General features: G+C 43.4%; 1 long non-coding RNA gene and 1 other non-coding gene across 3 annotated transcripts in view; both read left to right on the plus strand.

The window, feature by feature from the left end:
- The window catches only part of LOC127688837 (uncharacterized), a 54,959-nt gene that overhangs the window by 2,228 nt on the left and 33,242 nt on the right, over positions 1-19,489 (plus strand). The gene's annotated exons all lie outside the window — the stretch shown is intronic.
- LOC127690265 (U6 spliceosomal RNA) lies at positions 14,115-14,217 on the plus strand. Its single transcript, XR_007978998.1, has one exon. It is a non-coding gene; the product is annotated as a U6 spliceosomal RNA (small nuclear RNA).

Below are 19,489 nucleotides of genomic sequence, written 5' to 3' on the forward strand. Positions count from 1 at the left end.
CACTAGCAGCCTTCAGATGAAGATGTAGAACTCTCAGCTCCTCCTGCACCATATCTGCCTGGATGCTGCCGTGTTTCTGCCTTGATGACAATGGACTGAACCTCTGAGCCTGTAAGCCAGCCCCAATTAAATGTTGTCTTTTAGAAAACTTGCATTGGTCATGGTGTCTGTTCACAGCAGTGAAACCCTAACTAAGACAGGTGCCTATATTATTAGTTCTCTAGAATAAACTGTACTTATAGAATGAATCTATGTACATAGTAAGAGGGGTTATTAGAATGACTTACAGCAACAATGGCAACTATGAACAGAAAGTCCAAGAATGCAGTAATTGCTTAATCCAGGCTGGTTGTTTCTGTGGGAAACACAGACACCCCGGAATTCTAAAGGAGTAGGCAGAAGGAGGTATTGTATACCTAACTGGTTCTTGATTGTGTCATTTAAAAAGGCGGAAGCCAGCCTAACTGGTTCTTGATTGTGTCATTTAAAAAGGCGGAAGCCAGCCTGGCGGGCGATGGTGGTGATGGTTCACGCCTTTAATCTCAGCACTTGGGAGGCAGAGGCAGGCGGATTTCTGAGTTCGAGGTCAGCCTGGTCTATAGCATGAGTTCCAGGACAGTCAGGGCTATACAGAGAAACCCTGTCTTGAAAAACAAGCAAACAAACAAAAAGAAAACAAAACAAAAAAAGGGCAGAAGCCAATTGCTGGGTGAAAGGAAATCTATGGGTCTTCTGGGTCCCAAGATAAGAGAAAGGATGCAAGAAAAGAGGAATTTGGACTAGGATTTGGACCGAGAAGGAAGCGGCAGTCATGTAGGTCTCGGGGCACTTAGAATTTGTAGCAGCCTCTGCTGCCAGCAGGGACTGAGAAGGTTGCGGGGAGCTAGCTGATAGGATTAGGGCAGGAAATTCTTGGCCCAGCCACTGAGTTATCTGGCTAGTTTTAAAATAATAAAACTGTCTAGTGGTTTTCTTTCTGCGGAGCTAAGTTGGGCAGGAGGAGAAAGGGCAGCCGGGGCAGTTGTTGGTGGCTTGGCTAAGCTCAGCTCCTAGGAAAAATGGCCAGCTGGTCGTTGGCAGGGATGAGTGAGACTGGTGGCAACCGATTATGGAGTTAAAGCAGAAGAGGTCAGAGTGTAGGCTGCGGCACCAGGCAAGGAGGCAGCATGTTTTTAACTTACACACAGGCTGCAATGCAAATAAAGGAATGGAATTTCTAGGAAACTGAGGGCACATATAATAAACCCATCTGCCTCAGCAGGGTAGTAGCAGTACACACCTTTAATCCCAGCACTCACTCTGGAGGCAGAAGCAGGTGGATCTCCAAGTTCGAGGCCAACCTTTTGAGTTCCAGGAGAGCCAGGACTTCACAGAGAAATCCTGTCTCGACAAACCAAAAGGTAAAAATAAATAATAAAATAAATTTAAAACATTGGTCTGCCTCACAAGAGTGTCCCTACGTGCAGATAAAATGTGTTGTCATTCTGCTTCTGCATTTGTACTCACGATGGAGTCAATCAAGGCAAGGCATAGCCTGACTAGAACAGAAATTTCCTACATTGAGAGCTCTCAAATGATCAATGACAATAGTAGCCTAATTTCCAAGTGTGAACAATACTTAAATTCTTGCCTCTCATATTTAATTTCCACTCCTGTTAGTCAAACACTGGATCCTACTGCCTTCCTATTTTGATTAAGTTTCTTCTCTACAGCTCTAAACTTTTTGTAGGCATTCCTCATTAATCTGGCCAACATACTGATTACCTTTCCAAATTAATCTTCGCAAGAAACAACATTTGAATGATTTTGATTACTGCATCCTTAAAACTCCTTTTTGGCTGCTAGTAGCAGTAGCAATGGGGACATAATCAGGTTAAGATGTGATTTTTCACTTTGTCTCAGAAAAGAATTTCAGGATGATCCAGTACATAACAGAATTGGAGTTTATTAGGAAGAAGTTTCACACATATTCCATCATAGGGTTAAAAGAGGGGAAGACGCAGGGAAGTTAGTATGAATATTGGAAATAACATAACAAGTTCAAGAGACTAGTGAAAAAAAGAAGCAATTGCAAACATACAGTTATGCTGACTTAGAGAAAAGGCCAAAAAATGACAACCAGAGTACTGATTTGGCACAAGGCAGCTGTTTTAAAAAATCTTACTATCATGAAAAACTCCTGTTCTCCTATAACCCTGAACTTTCACTCCTCCCAAATTCCCCATCTCATTGGCCTTCTCACAAAGCCTCATCCAGTGAACAGTTTGGGGCTTAGACTGCACACCTCCAATCTGGTTTAATCACAGACCTTTCTAACAGAGTTCTTCCTAGCCAGCCATGAGTATGGAAGGAAAGTCCTACTGGAAATGGACTATAACAATCTATTTCTTACATTAGTGTATATTATGAGTGCCTTACACCCTCTGGGAGGTGGTAGCGCATGCCTGTAATCTCAGCACTCTGGGAGGCAGAGGCAGGCGGATTTCTGAGTTCAAGGCCAGCCTGGTCTACAGAGTGAGTTCCAGGACAGCCAGGACTACACAGAGAAACCCTGTCTCGAAAAAACCAAATCCAAAAAAAAAAAAAAAAAGAAAAGAAAAGAAAAAATGAGTGCCATACACCAGTTAAGGAAAGGAAGGGTGCCACTGGTCACTGGGAGGTTGCAGAGAATTCAGAAGTTGCAGGTAGATAGAACATGACTTATTTACCAGTACACAGGTCTCTAGGCGTCAAGCACTCAGTCATGCAAAGGCACACATGGGCCAAGCACAGGTCAACACACACATACAGAGACATATACTTGCAGGCTACTACAAGCAGTCTAGCCTAGGCAAAAGTCAATGCTTACACATCAAAACAATATTTATACAGACACACACATATACACACACACACACACACAAAATGGCATTCTGTTATGACAGGTTACATCACTGAACCACTGTTTAGTTTTGGGTTCTCCAAACATTAGTATGACTCATCTTGTGCTCACTCATTCCCACCCACACCTACCACCCCTTGCCAAAGTTTAGCATTAGCCATTTTGGCCTTTGTTGACTATGTATATCATTGCTGTGATGTCTAAACACAAACTGCCCTGTACAGTGCTCTCCATTCCTAACACATAGACAAGAGCAAAAGCTTAGGCTCTTTTTCTCAAATCAGGGTCTTTCTGTGTGGCTTTGGCTATCATGGAACTCACTCTGTAGACTAGGCTGGCCTCAGAATCATAGAGATCCACCTACCTCTGTCTCCCACGTTCTGGGATTAAAGGTGTGAACCATTACTGCTGCAAAAGCTTAGGCCATTTAAGAAAGTCACAATTCAGAGTCTTTTTTTTGGGGGGGGGGTAGATTTGGTTTTTCGAGACAGGGTTTCTCTGTATAGCCCTGGCTGTCCTGGAACTCATTCTGTAGATCAGGCTGGCCTCGTATTCAGAAATCCACCTGTCTCTATCTCCCAGAGCGCTGAGATTACAGGCGTGCACAACCACCGCCCAGCTTCAATTCAGAGTCTTTACAGAAGCCGAATGTACCATCTTTAGTGAAGCTATGCCTCAAGAATTTGCTTTCATTTTTGAAAAATGAGATCATAGGGTATTTTCTACATTGGATGGGATCACAGCTCTTAAGATAAAACCCTAGGTCTTCTAGTTTGTAGGGGGCATTCAAAAATGTTTACCATAAACAAAAGATTAAACTTGTTTGTGAGCTATCTGAAAATCCCCGAGAAAGGAGTAAGTCCATGCTTGAAGGTCACGTGTCCTTAGGCCTTGAGTCTGGCTCATTAGACTTTACACTCCTCATCTGAAAATAGCTATTTGGGGAGGGGGTGGGGGGATCTTCAAGACAGTTTCTTTGTTGCTGCTTCTTTGTTTTTTGTTTTGATTTTTGCATAACCCTGGCTGTCCTGGAACTCTCTCTGTAGACCAGACTGGCCTTGAACTCTGCCTGCCTCTGCCTCCCAAGTGCTGGGATTAAAGGCATGCACTACCACTGCCTGGCCTAAAAATATTGTTATATAAGAGAATATATTGTTATATTGTATTTATGTTGACAGCCTTCACAGAAAATGTTGAATTTGTGGAGTTTTTGATTCTCAGTTGGTGAGAAACTTCAGCAGACTCCGAAATCCTTTTCCCTCCCCACCCCATATCTGGCTTCACTAGAAGTCAGCTCTCTTGACTCACTCCCCACACCTTCCTCTTGTTTCTAACAGTTTTGCTTCCACTGACCACTAATGCATCATACCTCTCTTACATGCTGTGTTCAACTCTGGGGACACTCACAGTACTCATTCTCCTATGTGAGGTCATGCTGGACACTTTCCTCTTATTGGTTGTAATGGATACCATTTTCCAGCTTTCATCCCATAATACTTTTGTGTTTGCCCATGCAGTTTGGGGACAGAATTAATGTTATCGTCCTAAAACAGCTCCACATGGGTCCTAACATGCTGTTTTAAGGGTAAAAACCTGGGCTCCAGCAGTTCCTAACAAAGTAGGCTGTGTAGGGGAAGGAGCTGAGGATGTCAATAAAGATGGCAGAAGCTAATCTCTGGGTGAAGATACAGAGGTGGGATTTCCAGGCCACAGGAGGAAGAGGAGGAGAAGCGATAAAGAGAGGGGCTTTTGGGCAAGGCTTTGGAAGGAGAAGCACTGACACCATTAAGGCCTTGGGGGCAATTAGAACTGATGGTAGCCTCCACTCCCAGATGAGTTCTAATATAGAATACTTGATGAGAGCCCAGCACTTATGTCATCTGGCTGATTTTATGTGATGTTCATTTTCTTTCTTTCTTTCTTTTTTTTTTTTTTTTGAATTTGGTTTTTTCAAGACAGGGTTTCTCTGTATAGCCCTGGCTGTCCTGGAACTCACTCTGTAGACCAGGCTGGCTTCAAACTCAGAAATCCACCTGCCTCTGCCTCCCAAGTGCTGGGATTAAAGGCATGTGCCACCACCACCCGGCATCTGGCTGATTTTAAAACATTAAGATTGTCTGGGGCTTTCCATCCCAGACGATTCAGGTGGGCAAGAGAGATGGAGGTGCTTAGGGGCGGTCATTGGAGGTCTGCAGAGCCAGCCACAGAGATGGATGGTTGGTGTAGAGCATCACTGCTCCCTGCATTTATGAGAAAAGTGTTAGCTAGCTGGCAGCTAACTATTCCCAGAGCCTAGTCAGAGCAAACATGTTTTCATAAAACTACACACTACAAGACTGAGCCACCCATCTTAGTCTGATAGGTAATGAGGAAAACCCTAGAAAGATTTTTGTGTGGCTCCACTGGGAAGAGGAACAAGAAACAGTTAAAGGTGTCTAGTGACCCCCCCCCCCCCAATCCATTTTGTAGTACTGAAATGAGCTTTAAGCTCTTAAATAGAGGAAGAACTGTAGCAAGGGACAAGGTGTGTACAGAATTAAGCAGTTGTAGGTGATAGTGAGAGGACTGAGACAGGAAAACTCCAGGACAGGCTTCAAACTGGCAGTTTAGGAGCCTAGGCCTAGGTCTCTGTTTCTCAGAACTGCGCAAGTCCAGGCTAGTCAGTTACTAAAAAATCCCCAGGCCTTGGGCTGCCTATCAGAAGCTGCCTCGACACCTGGCTTGAGGCAAAGACAGTAAGTCTGCAACAGTTTCCAGCCCTCCCCAATCCCACCCCCAAGTAATGGTTCTAGAATGTCCCTAGAGATAGTGCAGTAACAGGAAGTTTTTATGAATACCAAGAGACCGATCAGGAGCAGGTCAGATGTGTCCTGCTAGGGTCTTACTCACAAGCTCCAGCTTGGGCGTAACTCACCACAAGATGGGTTTGCTGCAAAGCCCAGAACTCTCATCAAGACAAAGTTTTATAGAAAATCGCAAGCATCTAATTGGAGAGGGCCTTGGTTACTGTGGCCTTTAGCATAATTGGCTGGTGCTGGGAGCCAAACCATAAATTTAATATCTTCTTTCTTCCTGATTGGTGGTTGTTAGGAACTGAAGTGTCAGGGACAGACTTGTAACCTGGAGGTGCAGATTTGTTGGGGAATAACCTGGAAACTGGTGCTAGGCACAGGTTTTGTTGGGGTGGGGTGGAGTGGGGGGGGGGTAACATGGAGACACAGGTCTTGTTGAAGGGTAGCCTGGGAACTGGTGCTAGGTACCAGCCTGTTAGTTAACTTGAGTTCAACCTTAGGTCAGATTCTCTAAGATGGAGTCTGAACCCAAAAAAGTTGGTCTCTCAATAGGCCAGCCATTTAAGATAGAGGTCACTTACCCCTTCCTTGAATTCTCCTACTGTGCTTTAAATTGGGCCTGTGAGCCCACCTGGGAATCTCCATCTTGGTAAATGGTAGAGCCCAGCTTGCTGTACTTGTGCAGAATAAAACGCTCTTTTCTTTTGCATACTATTTGAGTCCAGGGTATTGTTCTTCTGCAAACCATGGATCCTTACAATAGGTTATTTCTCCACTGCTAGTGAAATGAGCCCACTCAAGCCAGATTAGATTATATTAAAGTGAGGTTTATTGAGAAGCTGCTCTCCAGTGGATGAGTTCACTGGCCCCATGGACCAAGGACAGCGAAATTGAAGTTCCCCCCCCCCAGCCCCCATGGTGAAAGGGAAGGCTTAGGGGAAGTGGTGCATTTGCAGATGTGCAGAGAAAAAAGAAGAGAGGAGGGGAGGGGAGGGGAGGGGAGGGGAGGGGAGGGGAGGAGAGGAGAGGAGAGGAGAGGAGAGGAGAGGAGAGCTCAAAATGTCTGGATTATATAGAGACGAGCCCCTGGGGGAAAGGCAGCCTAACCCCTGGGCTGGAAAGCTTAGGGTTGGGGGCTGGGTGTGCCAGGCAGGAACTGAGGGATGCTGGGAAAACCTGGAGACCAGGTCTGCTTTTTGCCTCAGTCAGTTTTCTGTCTGAAGGTAAACACTAGGTGGTCCTTACTGGCTCTTGTTTCAGTGTACCTTAGTGGTTCTCAACCTTCCTGATGCTGTGACCCTTTAATACACTTCCTCGTGTTGTAGTGGTCCCTAGTCAGAAAATTGTTTTCATTGCTACTTCACAACTGTAAATTTGCTACTCTTATGAGTCATAACGTAAATATCTGATATGAAGGATATCTGATGTGTGAGTTTCAAAGGGACCCGGGGTGAGAACTGCTGTCTGGATGCAGCAAGGTGATCGGAGGAACTTCAAGGGAAAGCTGTTTGTTTGTTTTCAGGAGATACCCACTTCTGTTTCAGGATGTTACTTCACCCTCCAGGCTGCAGGTTCTCCTGCAGGACAAAGGGCTCCATCCAATGAGGCTTTGTTCTGCCCAGAACTCAAGGATAAAGTTACCTCTCTGCCTTCAGCCAGGAGAGTAAGAAACTTTAAACACTGGGGTTTATCTGTCTCTGTCAAACACTATAAAACTTTTCAAATTCACATACTTTCATCTCCCCCACCTAGTAAAACCTTTATGCAAATGTTTGAATTCTCTCCCACCAGCTAAAACCTTTGTTTACACTGAGGACCCACAGCATTCTCCTAACTGAAGTGACTTCAACAACAAACCCTTCCTGCTTTCTTTCATTCCCTTATTGTTGGGATTCTAAGCTCCACCCCATGGTTACCTGGCAACAGCCAGGTAGGCCTGGCCTACTATAAAAGGGGATGCTTGGCCCCTCCTCTCTCTCTTCTTGTGCCTCTCTCACCTCTCTCTCAGCCTCTCTCTTGCCCCTTTTGGGCTCCTCCCCCCACGTGGTCATGGCTGGCCTCTGCTTCTCTACTCTGTGCCTTTCTCTGTCTTTCTCTGCCTTTCTCTGCCTCTACTACCCCCTTAACTCCCATCCCATGCCCTGAATAAACTCGATTCTATACTACGCCAGTGTGTGTCTGGTCCCTCAGGGGGAAGGGGTACCTTGGCATGGGCCTGCTGAGGCACCCCCTTCCCCCACACCGCCACAGAACATATTCTCACACTTCTTTCTCTTTTTATGATCATAACACTTATCCCCAATTCTTTCAAAACCAATCAGCCATAAAGACAGTCAGTGGGGAAAAGATAGTCACCACTTGGGTTACAATATAAACTGCATTCTGATCAGAGGCAAAGTTTCACCTGAGAAACTTGGAGGGTAGAGGACACTCTTAATGTGGGATAGAAAGTCTGTATTGCACTTCAATTGCAAGGGAACTTGTCCTAATCATGCAGCCCCTAGACCTTCCTTGTCTTTTATGCACAAAACCATATCCTGGTAACCAAGAACAGTTAGTGAGAAGTGAGATTACAGAAGCCAAAAGGCAAGGTTAGAACATTTAGGGACTCTCCTGGATCCTGGAACTGTGGAATAGGTCCTTGATGGATTAGGTCTATGTTCCTGTTTTGGCCGGGTGTTGAGGCCTATGTGTAGTGGAATTTTTCTGTAATCGATTGGGTAATAAAGATGACAAGAAGTCAATCACTGGGTGAAGAGGAGGCGGGCCTTCCAGATCCTGGAGAGGAAGAGGGAACAAGGAGAGAGAGGAGGGAGCGAAGCAGCTAAGATGTAGGCCAGGGACTGTTAGATTCGGTGGCAGAATCCACCAGGATGCGCCACTGGAAGATTTATTCCGCACCCAGCGACTGTGTTATCTGTTGATTCTAAACTAAGATTGTCTGGCGTTTTCCATTCCTCCGTGACGCAGGTGGGCCAAAGGGAAAGAAAGAACATAGCTGAGGCAGAATTCGGCCGGGCTTTGGAATGGGACGGTTGGGCAAGGACCAACCTCCAGGGGAAAGGTTGTGAGCGAGCTCGGACTGGAGAGCGAGCCCTCAGCAGCCTGTGGGGACCGAGAGAGCAATTTCGGAGCTCTGGAGAGGCAGAGCCAGCGTTGGTGTGAAAGGCTTTGGCAAGGGGAAACATATGGTCTCGGGCTATGTGCGGAGCTGGGAACAGACGGAGACTGCCTGGCCAGTGCCAAGCCGGCGATAGCGTGGGTGATTTTTTAATTATTACACGAAACACCTATGTGCTGGGGTTTAGGTCAGAATGGTTGCTCTAAGGTCTCAGGACCTGTTAAAGGATTCCGTTTCTTTTAGACTCTGTAATTCTTTCTAACAGGAGGATGAGATAGGTTTGAGGGATACTCCTTGAGTAGTTAAAGAGCGGACTCGCAGAGAGGTAAACAGTTGATCCAAAATAAATAAAACATGAAATGCAGACAAAGGTGCTAGGCTTTTTCCTAAATGCAGTGCCCCGTGCACGTAAATAAGAAATCCATGCTCATTTGCAAAAGCAGTTTCGATGTGCCTGCTTCAGACAGACTGACTGAAGCCACATTTCTGCCAGTCATATTTCTTGTTTCAGAGTATATAAATTGACGACATGAATGCTCCATGGCACAGTTAAGGGGAGGAACTTTATTGTAGATATAAGAGAGAGAGCTGCCAGAGGCCAGAGAAGGCCTCCTTCTTCCGTCCTTGTACGGACTTAGAAATGTGTAATAGACACTTGCACTACTGAAGGAGCCGGAGGCCAGCATGAACTTTGATATGCTAACAGGCAGCGCCCGTAGCTATTTGTCCCCTCTGCCAGAGGTAAGAGCAATTCTTTTGGCAGATGGGAACTGGTTTCACAAGGTCCTGAGGAATGCTGACTTTTCTCTGGCCAGAAATCCTCCTATCGCCCGGGTTGAGCGAGCTCACTGGACTGATTTTTTAGAGTTTGAGAAACTGGAGTTCTCTATGGATTAGACACAGAGGACTATCCACGTGAAGCTTAGAACTCTTGTCTGAGTGCATGGAAAAGAGATGTTTTCCCCTCCTCTGGATAGTGTAGTGTCATGAATTCAGAAAGCATTGTAATCCTTACTTATTTTGCCACTGAATAGGGACAACTGATAATAAAGCTAACACAGAGCGCTGGGAGGGCCAGAAAGACCAATGGTAATAAGAGGAAGCCAACTTCAGAGATCAAAGCCCCACCTGAAGCCCTTGTTCTCACTGGATGGTTTTAATCATGTGACTTAATCGATACACGTGTCGGTTAGGTGAAAGCTGTGGTTTTGCTAGAGTTCTTTGTTATATGAATTAAACTCCCCCTGCTGTTCAGACTAAAGAATTCCAAGAGGCACAGCTTAACAGGCCATTTCTCTAGGCTCACAGGGACGGGAGCAACAGCACATCCACCACCGGGGGTGCACCAGGTGTGGCTGCTATAAAAGGACTGCCCGCCACTCCAGCATGCACACATGCACACTTTATCTGTTCCCACATACTCTCCATTCTCTCTCTCTCTCTCTCTCTCTCTCTCTCTCTCTCTCTGTGTGTGTGTGTGTGTGCGTGTGTGTGTTTCCAGTGTTCTCTGTCACCCTCTTTGGTCCTTCTCTGCCCATTTGTCTGACTGTCTGTCTGCATGTCCGCTCATCTGTCACTCATTCTCCAGGTCCTCCCCTCCCCCCCCCCCAATAAACTGCCTTTATACCAGATCTGTCGCATGGTGTAGTCACTCAGGGATATTCCTTGGCATGGGCCCACCAGGTACCCCCTCACCGCATTGTATTTTATAACAGCAGCTATGTTTCATTAAGTGTATTTGAGTTCCCGAACTCTTTTATTTATCTAAAAGTGGAACCTTTCAAAATAATCCCACACAACCCAGTTCTGAGTCCCTTCCAGAGAGCAAGTGGAAAGGGTTGCTGGCACCTGTTCTCAGAGACTGTGAGACATGGAACCACAAAAGCAGACATCATGACAAAATTATTGTCTCTGCTCTTCAAAGGACCAGCATATCTTTCCTACACATTGTTTATCTCCTATAAGCACCATTTTGTACCCCAACTATGAGTAGTCATTTGTTTTCCCGTTTGTCCTCTCCCTCCCTTTTAGAACACTATCTAAGCCCTAAATGCTAAGGATCCTATAACTTTACTTTTTCTCAAAGCCCTTTTGTTGTTGTTGTTTTTTGTTTTTTTGTTTTTGTTTTTGTTTTTCAAGACAGGGTTTCTCTGTGTAGCCCCAGCTGCCCTGGAACTCACTCTGTAGACCAGGCTGGCCTTGAACTTAGAAATCTTCCTGCCACTGCCTCTTAAGTGCTGGGATTAAAGGCATGTGCTGCCACTGCTCAGCTCAAAACTTATTTTTAAATATTTATTTATTTATTTATTTATTTAATGTATATGAGTACATATGGTTGTGAGCCTTCATGTGGTTGCTGGGAATTGAATTTAGGACCTCTGCTTGCTCCAGTCAACCCCTATCGCTCCAGCCAGCCCTGCTGGCTCTGGTTAACCTTGCTCACTCAGGCCCAAAGATATATTTATTATTATAAATAAGTACACTGTAGCTGCCTTCAGACATACCAGAAGAGGGCACTAGATCTCATTACGGATGGTTGTGAGCCACCATGTGATTGTTGGGATTTGAACTCAGGACTTTAGGAAGAGCAGTCAGTGCTCTTAACCATTGAGCCATCTCTCCAGACCCTCAAAACCTATTTTTAATGATGGTTCTTAAATGCTTTAACCTCCCTTTTAGCCCACCACCCACCAGTGGTAGTGGAAAAGAAAGAATACAAGGGAAGTGGACCTGTTTAGAAAGGGTTCTTTGGAGCAAGTCCTCCTGTCTTTTTCAGGAAACCAACAGTTCAGCTCAGCAGCTTGATCCAGTTGAAAACACTTCATCAATATATCAACAGTCCAGTTCAGAAGAGTCAGAATATCAAACATGAATTAGCAGTGGTGGCACTACCAAGCAGAGACAGCCAGGCCTCAGCCTTGGCTCTAGTCAACCGGAGGGACCTGAAGGGACACCAGGGAAAGTTCTCAGCTGTGCCTCTCTCACTGAATTGAAGCTCAGCGAAGACGAGAGACCAACAAGCATTGCGCAGCTAGCTCTATGAGCAAGTCTATCTCAGCCTTCAACACTGTCCATGGAGTCCTTCTTATACTCCCTCCAAACGTGTCCTTTATGGGTTTTGCCTCAGTACCTGTCTTGCCTAATCACATGCGCCTGTCTCAGCTGATATCACTCTGCCAATCAGCCTGAGTCTGAGGAAGCAGCAAGAAGTTGGGAAGCAGCAAGAAGTTGCAGCACACCACCAAAAGTTTTTTGGCACGTTTCTCTCTGTGGAGTCCCAGCAAATGGAGCTCAACCACACAATGTAAGGTGGACTAATGCATGCATGTCATTAGCAAAGAATCCTTTATCAAGTGTCCTTTCACATGCTTTCTTTAGCAGAACATCCTTTTACCTGAGTCTACTTCAGCTAAACAATCCTTCATGTGTTTACCCCAATGAAACACCATCCAACCGCTTTTCTCCTTAAGCTTCTAATTCAGGATCCCATTGAGTCAAAGCTCTCTCTGAGCTCCTTTACAGACACACTCATAGAGGAATTTTAATCCAGCAACATGGCTACTCTGGCAAGGGATCACATCTGAAGACCTTCTAGGTGTCTATAATACAGGCAGAACACAGACATGTCCTGGATGACGGTGTGATGTGTACATGCCCTTAGTACACAGCATTAATCCCTAGACAATGAAGTTAAGGCTAGTTTGTAGAGGAAGCAGTCATGGTTATGCTGTGGGTCACTGCCATGGACTTTGCTTCCCAGTCCAATCTACGTATTCACAAAGCTTGGGTACGACTTTCATTTCATCCCTTCACCTGAGGAAACAAAAGTGACATTTTCTCACGTGTCGTAGATATGCCAGTTTGGTTTTTGCCAATCTGCCAGACTAATGCTCATCCCCTCAATCACTGAACCCAAGAGGGTAAAGAAAAAGATTTTCCTTTCAGCAAAGCCACCTTGAGTTGCCGTCAGTGTCTGGAAAGTAAAGACAATGATGCATACCGACTATCTTATGTTCCTCCTCCTAGCCATGGGACACATTGCCTGTCACTCTTTATCCATTATGTGGATAAAACCATATGGATAAAGCCATAAAGCCTTATGACTCTTTGTAGCTAATGAAATATAGGGATACATGAGCTAATTTAGAGGGCCTGTTTGTTTTTAGTATATATTTATATACTCTATAGTATATAGTATATATAGTATACAAATATATTCTATATATATATTTAGTATATAAATGCTGTTTATATTTAGTATAGTACAGCCAGAATAAAAAGCCTGGGGAGCCAGGTGGAAGGACATTAGGTCTCTGAATGATTACACTGACCATGACACTGTGCTTACCTTCATTGGCCTGAGTAGAGCAAAGACTAATCCTTTATATTGGCTGAGATGTAAGACTTGTTAGTTATTAAAGCTACAATTACTAATCCTGGTAACTAACAAAAGTGGTGATCTACTACACACACACACACACACACACACACACCATGAACGTGGCAGAGAAGTCCACTGATTATAGAGCAGATGTAGCAGACTGGGCAACTGAGAACTAGCATTAAGCAGTAGCCAAACTGTTACTTACATTACCTCAGAAGACAGATACCCATCTTGATAAAGTATAACTGCAGGGAGGGATTTGTACAGGTGGGACTGGGAGGAAAGGAGGGAGGGGTGAAGTGGGAAGTTTTGGATATGTCAGGTGATACACACTCATGTGGTGTTTTGCTGAGGCAAGAACAGTGGGAGGGCAAGTGATGTTTGGAGAAGGTATAAATAGGACGAAAGGGACCCTGACGGTGCACTTGCATAGCTAGTTTTGCAATGCTGTGTTGGTCTCTTGTCTTTGTCCTTTCTGGTCTTTGTTTTGTTGAGAGGCATGGCAGAACACTTCTGGCATCCTGGCTGGTTCTGGTTGCTCCTGCTGACTTGTGTCAATTCAGCGGAGGCCTGATGGTTTCTACTGGATCGTGCCACCACTGCTGATTTGTGTTTACTATCCTGACACTACTGAACTAGACTGCTGGTGTCCCGACAAACAGACTAAAATTGCCCCCAAGGAACTACTTCTAAACAGGTCCACATCCCCTTGTCCTATTTACCATCTTTTCTCCTCTACCTTTGGATGGTGGACTAGAAGTGTGTGTGTGTGTGTGTGTGTGTGTGGCTTGTCAAAGGATTTTAAAACCCTTATTAAAAATAGGTTTTAAAAAATCTAATCCTCCAAAGGGGGCTGTGATTGGGATATAAAGTGAGTAAAAATAAATCATTCATTGAAAAAAATACAGTATAATTCCAAAGGAAAAGCTCAGACTGGCAGATATTGGAACACATATATTAGAATTGAAATGAAACACAGAAGACTAGCCTGGCCCTTGTATAAGGTGAAAACCAAATTTGTGAAACATCTCATATTTAAAAAAATGTGTTATTTGTTTGTGACAGGGTTGGGGGACATGTGTACATACATACGTACATACATACATACATATGTACATATGTGTGTGTGTGTGTGGTATGTGTCCATGTCTGGAGGCCAGAAATAGTCATGCATGATATCTTACATTCAGCTACAACACTAATTCCAGAGGATTCCATGCTCTCTTCTGGCCTCCAAATGCACTACACACACATGCCACACACAGATGTGCTGGCAAAACACCAAAACACATAAAAATAAACAAATCATTTAAAAGACAGAATCGAAGCTATTCCTGCATCTTGTTTCTCTGAGTAATACATCACTCCGAAGCAATGCAGATACTAGGTTATAAATGCAGGCCCTGTTTTCTATTTCTTAGGAGAGCAAAGCTGTTTGAATGTGCATCTTTGTAGACAAGAGTCTTCACATGGAGATTTTTGTGTATCAGAGAAATGGATGGCTGCATTCTTGCAAGTATTTCTCCTTAGTGTTATCTTCAACTAAGCATTGAGAAAATAGTGAACAGCTCTGAATTTGAAATTAACACACACACACACACACACACACACAGAGAGAGAGAGAGAGAGAGAGAGAGAGAGAGAGAGAGAGAGAGAGAGACTGGGATCTAGAAAACAAAGATTCATTGTTAATTGAACACAGCACCGCATGCCTTACTAATCAACAGAACTGGAGGTAGCTACTGAATATTAAAACATGCAAAAAACTAACTGGATAGAAAATCATTCCACCTGGTGCTTGGAGTATTGCCAAAGCAATCAATGCTAGGAATAAGGATGAAGTTGTCTTCAGAAAGTAATTTGTGTTCTGCTGTAAACTACAAATGGGCTGCCAATGTTCCAGAATACCATAAATCATAGCAGCAATTATTTAGCCCAGGACCTCTTGTATATCACCATCATACTTTCCCCTTAAAATCTGCATGCCAAAGTATCCATGGAGCATCAAGATGTTAATTTCTTATTTTGGAGAAGCCCACCTAAAACCCATGACTGTAGGCTTAGATTTTTTTCAAGACCTATTTTATTTAGGGCTCTTAAACTCTTCCACCTCCCTTCTAACCCACCAGCCAGAGGTTGGGAAGAAAGAAGGTTAAGGAATAGGGGGTTGTGGACATGTTTAGTAGTAATTCTTTGGAGTGATTCTACTTTTCATTGTCAGGATACCAGCAGTCCAGTCCAATAGCAAACACCAAACACAAATCAGTACCAGCAGCTCAATCCAGAAGAAACGGCGAGGCACTGCAGAATCAGCAGGAGTCTGGAAGCGGCAGGAAGCAGCCAAAATACCATGAGAAGTTCTTTGGCTTGTTTTTCTCTATGAAGTCACAACAAGCAAAGATCAGTGAAGACCAGTGAAGCATTGCAAGGCAAACCAACACAAGAGTCTCTTCTCACAATCTATGGGGTAATATTTATATTCTTTCTAAACATCATGCACCCTCTCAAGTGTCTGCTCCAGCAAAACATCATGTGCCCTCTCACAAGACAGCTTCCAGAAAACACCATGCATCTGTCTGTTCTCAGCAAAACATCCTCTCCAGTGTTTGCTTCAGCAAAACATCCTTTCATAAGAGAGTTTCCAGAAAAAAAATCACATGACACAACAAAGCCTCCAAAGAATCCAGAAATTTCTACTTCAAAGCCCCCTTACTGTGGAGAACTTTGGGGGCCACTTGTAGAAACTTGGCAGGAATTTGACTTTTTGACATGGAAGTAAGCTCTGATGGGAAAGCTCTCATGGTGGGAAATCTGATTTTGGGCTAGAACAAAGAGGTAGGCTTCAGGCAAGAATTTGACATTTGGCCAGGACAGGGAAGTATCTTGGTCATGCTGAAAAGCCCCTAGAAACAGTGATCATAGGACTTTGTTTATTGCCTTATTTGTTCCTTGACTATTTGTATTTATTGCCTTGGGGGTTTTTGTTTGTTTGTTTTGTTTTGTTGTTTTTTGTTTTGGTTTTTTTCCGAGACAGGGTTTCTCTGTATAGCCCTGGCTGTCCTGGAACTCACTCTGTAGACCAGGCTGGCCTCGAACTCAGAAATTCACCTACCTCTGCCTCCTAAGTGCTGGGATTAAAGGCATGTGCCACCAACCACTGCCCAGCTCGGTTTTTTTCTCTATTTTTAAAGATTTATTTATTATATGTAAGAACACTATAGTTGTCTTCAGACATCAGAAGAGGGCGTCAGATCTGTTACAGATGGTTGTGAGCCATCATGTGGTTGCTGGGATTTGAACTCAGGACCTTCAGAAGAGCAGTCAGTGCTCTTACCTGCTAAGCCATCTATCTCTCCAGCCCTTAAATTTCTATAACTATATACCAATCAACTTCATTTTGTTTCCTCCCTGATTATAACCAAAATCATCTTACCACCCTAGATGATAACAACCATAATACACCAAATGAACAAAACATGTTGTTGGTAGCCATACTTTTTTCATTCCCTGTAGATACATAAGCACAACCACATTCCCACCTTAAAACTATCGCAGCTTTCCATTCTAATGTCAACACATCCTTGTAGAATATGGGTTGGCCTACGTCCTCAGTTTTTTCAATAACTCAGTGTCTCTCAGCTGCTGTTGTTCCTTTTTCACTACTACTAAGAGAATTTAGAGTTAACAAAGCACTATTTAGTCTGTCCCTGGGGGTTTTTACTCCTTCCTTTTTGTTTAATAAGCATCTCTTTTAAGGTTTCATGAAGTGGAAACTAGTTTCTTTGGAAAGTCAGTTATGTCAAATGATGTTTTGCTGGAGGACACAAGTGGAAAGGATGTTTTGCTAGAGCAGACACGGGTGAAAGGATGTTTTGATATAGCAAACATGTGAAAGGACCGTGATGAAGAAGTATAGATATAACTCCACAGACAGTGGGAGACGAGAACCGAGCATTGGTTTGGTTTGCTCCGCCTCGCTATTCTTCACCAACGACATGCATGTATTGGTTTGTCTTACATAGCAGTGTTGAGCTCAACTTGTGTTAGTGCTGCCATTGAGAGACTCACAAGAACCACTCGTGAGGTCCCTGCAGCAGCTTGCTGCTTCTGCACCTCCCATCAAGCTGGTTTCATGTATGGTATCTGTCTGCCTAGAGGACTGGTCTGCAGCTGCTGAGTCATATTGGGTGTTTGCTACAGGACTGAACTGCTGCCCAAGAAGATCAAGCTCGCCCCCAAAGAACTACTGCTGACCAGGTCCACTTCCCCTATTTCTTTTTTGTTTTTGTTTTTCGAGACAGGGTTTCTCTGTGTATCCCTGGCTGTCTTGGAACTCACTCTGTAGACCAGGCTGACCTCAAACTCAGAAATCCACCTGCCTCTGCCTCCGAAGTGCTGGGATCAAAGGTGTGTACCACCAAGGCCCAGCTCCCCCATTTCTTTTTTTCTTTTCTTCTTTCTTTCTATTTTTTTTTGAGACAGGATTTCTCTGTGTAGCCTTGGCTGTCCTGGAACTTACTCTGTAGACCAGGCTGGCCTTGAACTCAGAAATACGCCTGCCTTTACCTCCCAAGTGCTGGGATTAAAGGCATGCACCACCACGCCTGGCTCCCACATTTCTTAATAACTTTTCTCTTCCACTACCTCTGCTGGGTGGTGGGCTAGAAGAGACATTGAACCCTTATTAAAGGTAGGTTGTAAAAAATGTATGCCTACAGTATGATTGACTCTTTCTATAGTTGCTTGTCTTGTGGGATTGTGTGGTATATCAGTAACATGCTTTATATTGTAATATGCAACGAATTGCTTCATCTTATTGGATGCATATGCAAGAGAGTATTATCAGTCTTAATTTGTGCAGATATCCCCATAATTGCCATTGTTTCTAGTAAGTATGTAATGATACAAATAGCCTTTTCAGAACTTAAAGCTGTTGCCCATTGAAACCCTTAATGTGTGTCAATGGTATAGTGCATTTACCATTTTTCCAAATTCTGTAAAATGAAAAATATCCATCAGACAGATGTCATTTCTCTTGATACCCCTAGGATTACTACCATCTGGTAATGGAGTTTGGTTGTATAGAGACATGTAGAACATTTTTTATGATTACTTTGGCTTGTTGCAAAGTGATAGAAGTTTTTTTCTTTAAATCTTTCCCATTAATATAATGTTTCTCATGAAAATTTGAGGCTTCTAACACATTTCCTATTAGTAATAGGTCGATTTTGTCATTTCCTTGAGCCAATGGACCTGCCACACCTGTATGAGACCGAATACAAGTAATATGTATGGATAGTTTCTATTTCTGGTGACCTGTTGCAATTGCATAAATAACAAAGTTAATTCTGAGTTATTAAGAACATATTCAGCAGTCTCTATATGCAGAAACAACTCTTTCTGCATATAAAGAATCAGTAATAATAGGTTCAGGACAATCTAATACCATAAGGATTGAATACAATTCTGATTTTGAACTGAGATTATATGGACTTCTGATCATCTTGCTTATTTTGTCTCACTTATAACCGGCCATCCCCATCTTGTTTGTATCAATACAGAATGTTAATGCCTTTGGAATTGATGTTCTCTTTACAAAAGATGGAAGAATCCAATTAGGTCATTTTATAAACTGTATATGTTTGTTTTTTAAATATCTGCTATTAATTAGTTACTATAAGCTCTTTGCCAATCTTCATTGATCTCCCATAATGACATAATCCCAGCATTTGTAAGAGGTACTAATATTTTAGCCAGATGTGTTTCTGAAAATTGGCATAGTCTTATTCTACCTTTTATAATTAATTCAGAAATATTTTCTATATATGTCTTCAATTTTTTACTTTGTTTATGAGCTAAGAAAATACATTCCATAATACTATCTTCCCTTTGTATAATGAGCCCAGTAGGAGAATGAGTTGAAGCTTAAATGACCAGAATATAATTAATTTTAGGATTGATTCAGTCCATATATGTCTCTTGTAGTCTTTGTTCTACAAGACTTAACTCTTTCCTCTTTCTGCTTCAGCCATTAGACATATTAGACTGTTTAAATTTGAATCTCCTTTTAATGTTTGAGACAAATAACTTATATGTGTTTAATCCAATTGTAGGCCTCAGCCAATTAATATCTCCCATTAATTTTTTGTATTAATCATTCCTTTTGTTTACATCTCAAATGAACTCCCACATTCTTGCTACCCTTCCACAAACCCTCCATCCTACATCTGTCCTCTCCCTGCTCCCCTTTGCCTTTATGAGGGTGCTCCCCTACTCACCCACCCTCTCCTACCTCACTGCTCCAGCATCCC

The sequence above is a fragment of the Apodemus sylvaticus genome, chromosome 7 (genome assembly GCF_947179515.1).
Source record: "Apodemus sylvaticus chromosome 7, mApoSyl1.1, whole genome shotgun sequence".
NCBI lineage: Eukaryota > Metazoa > Chordata > Mammalia > Rodentia > Muridae > Apodemus > Apodemus sylvaticus.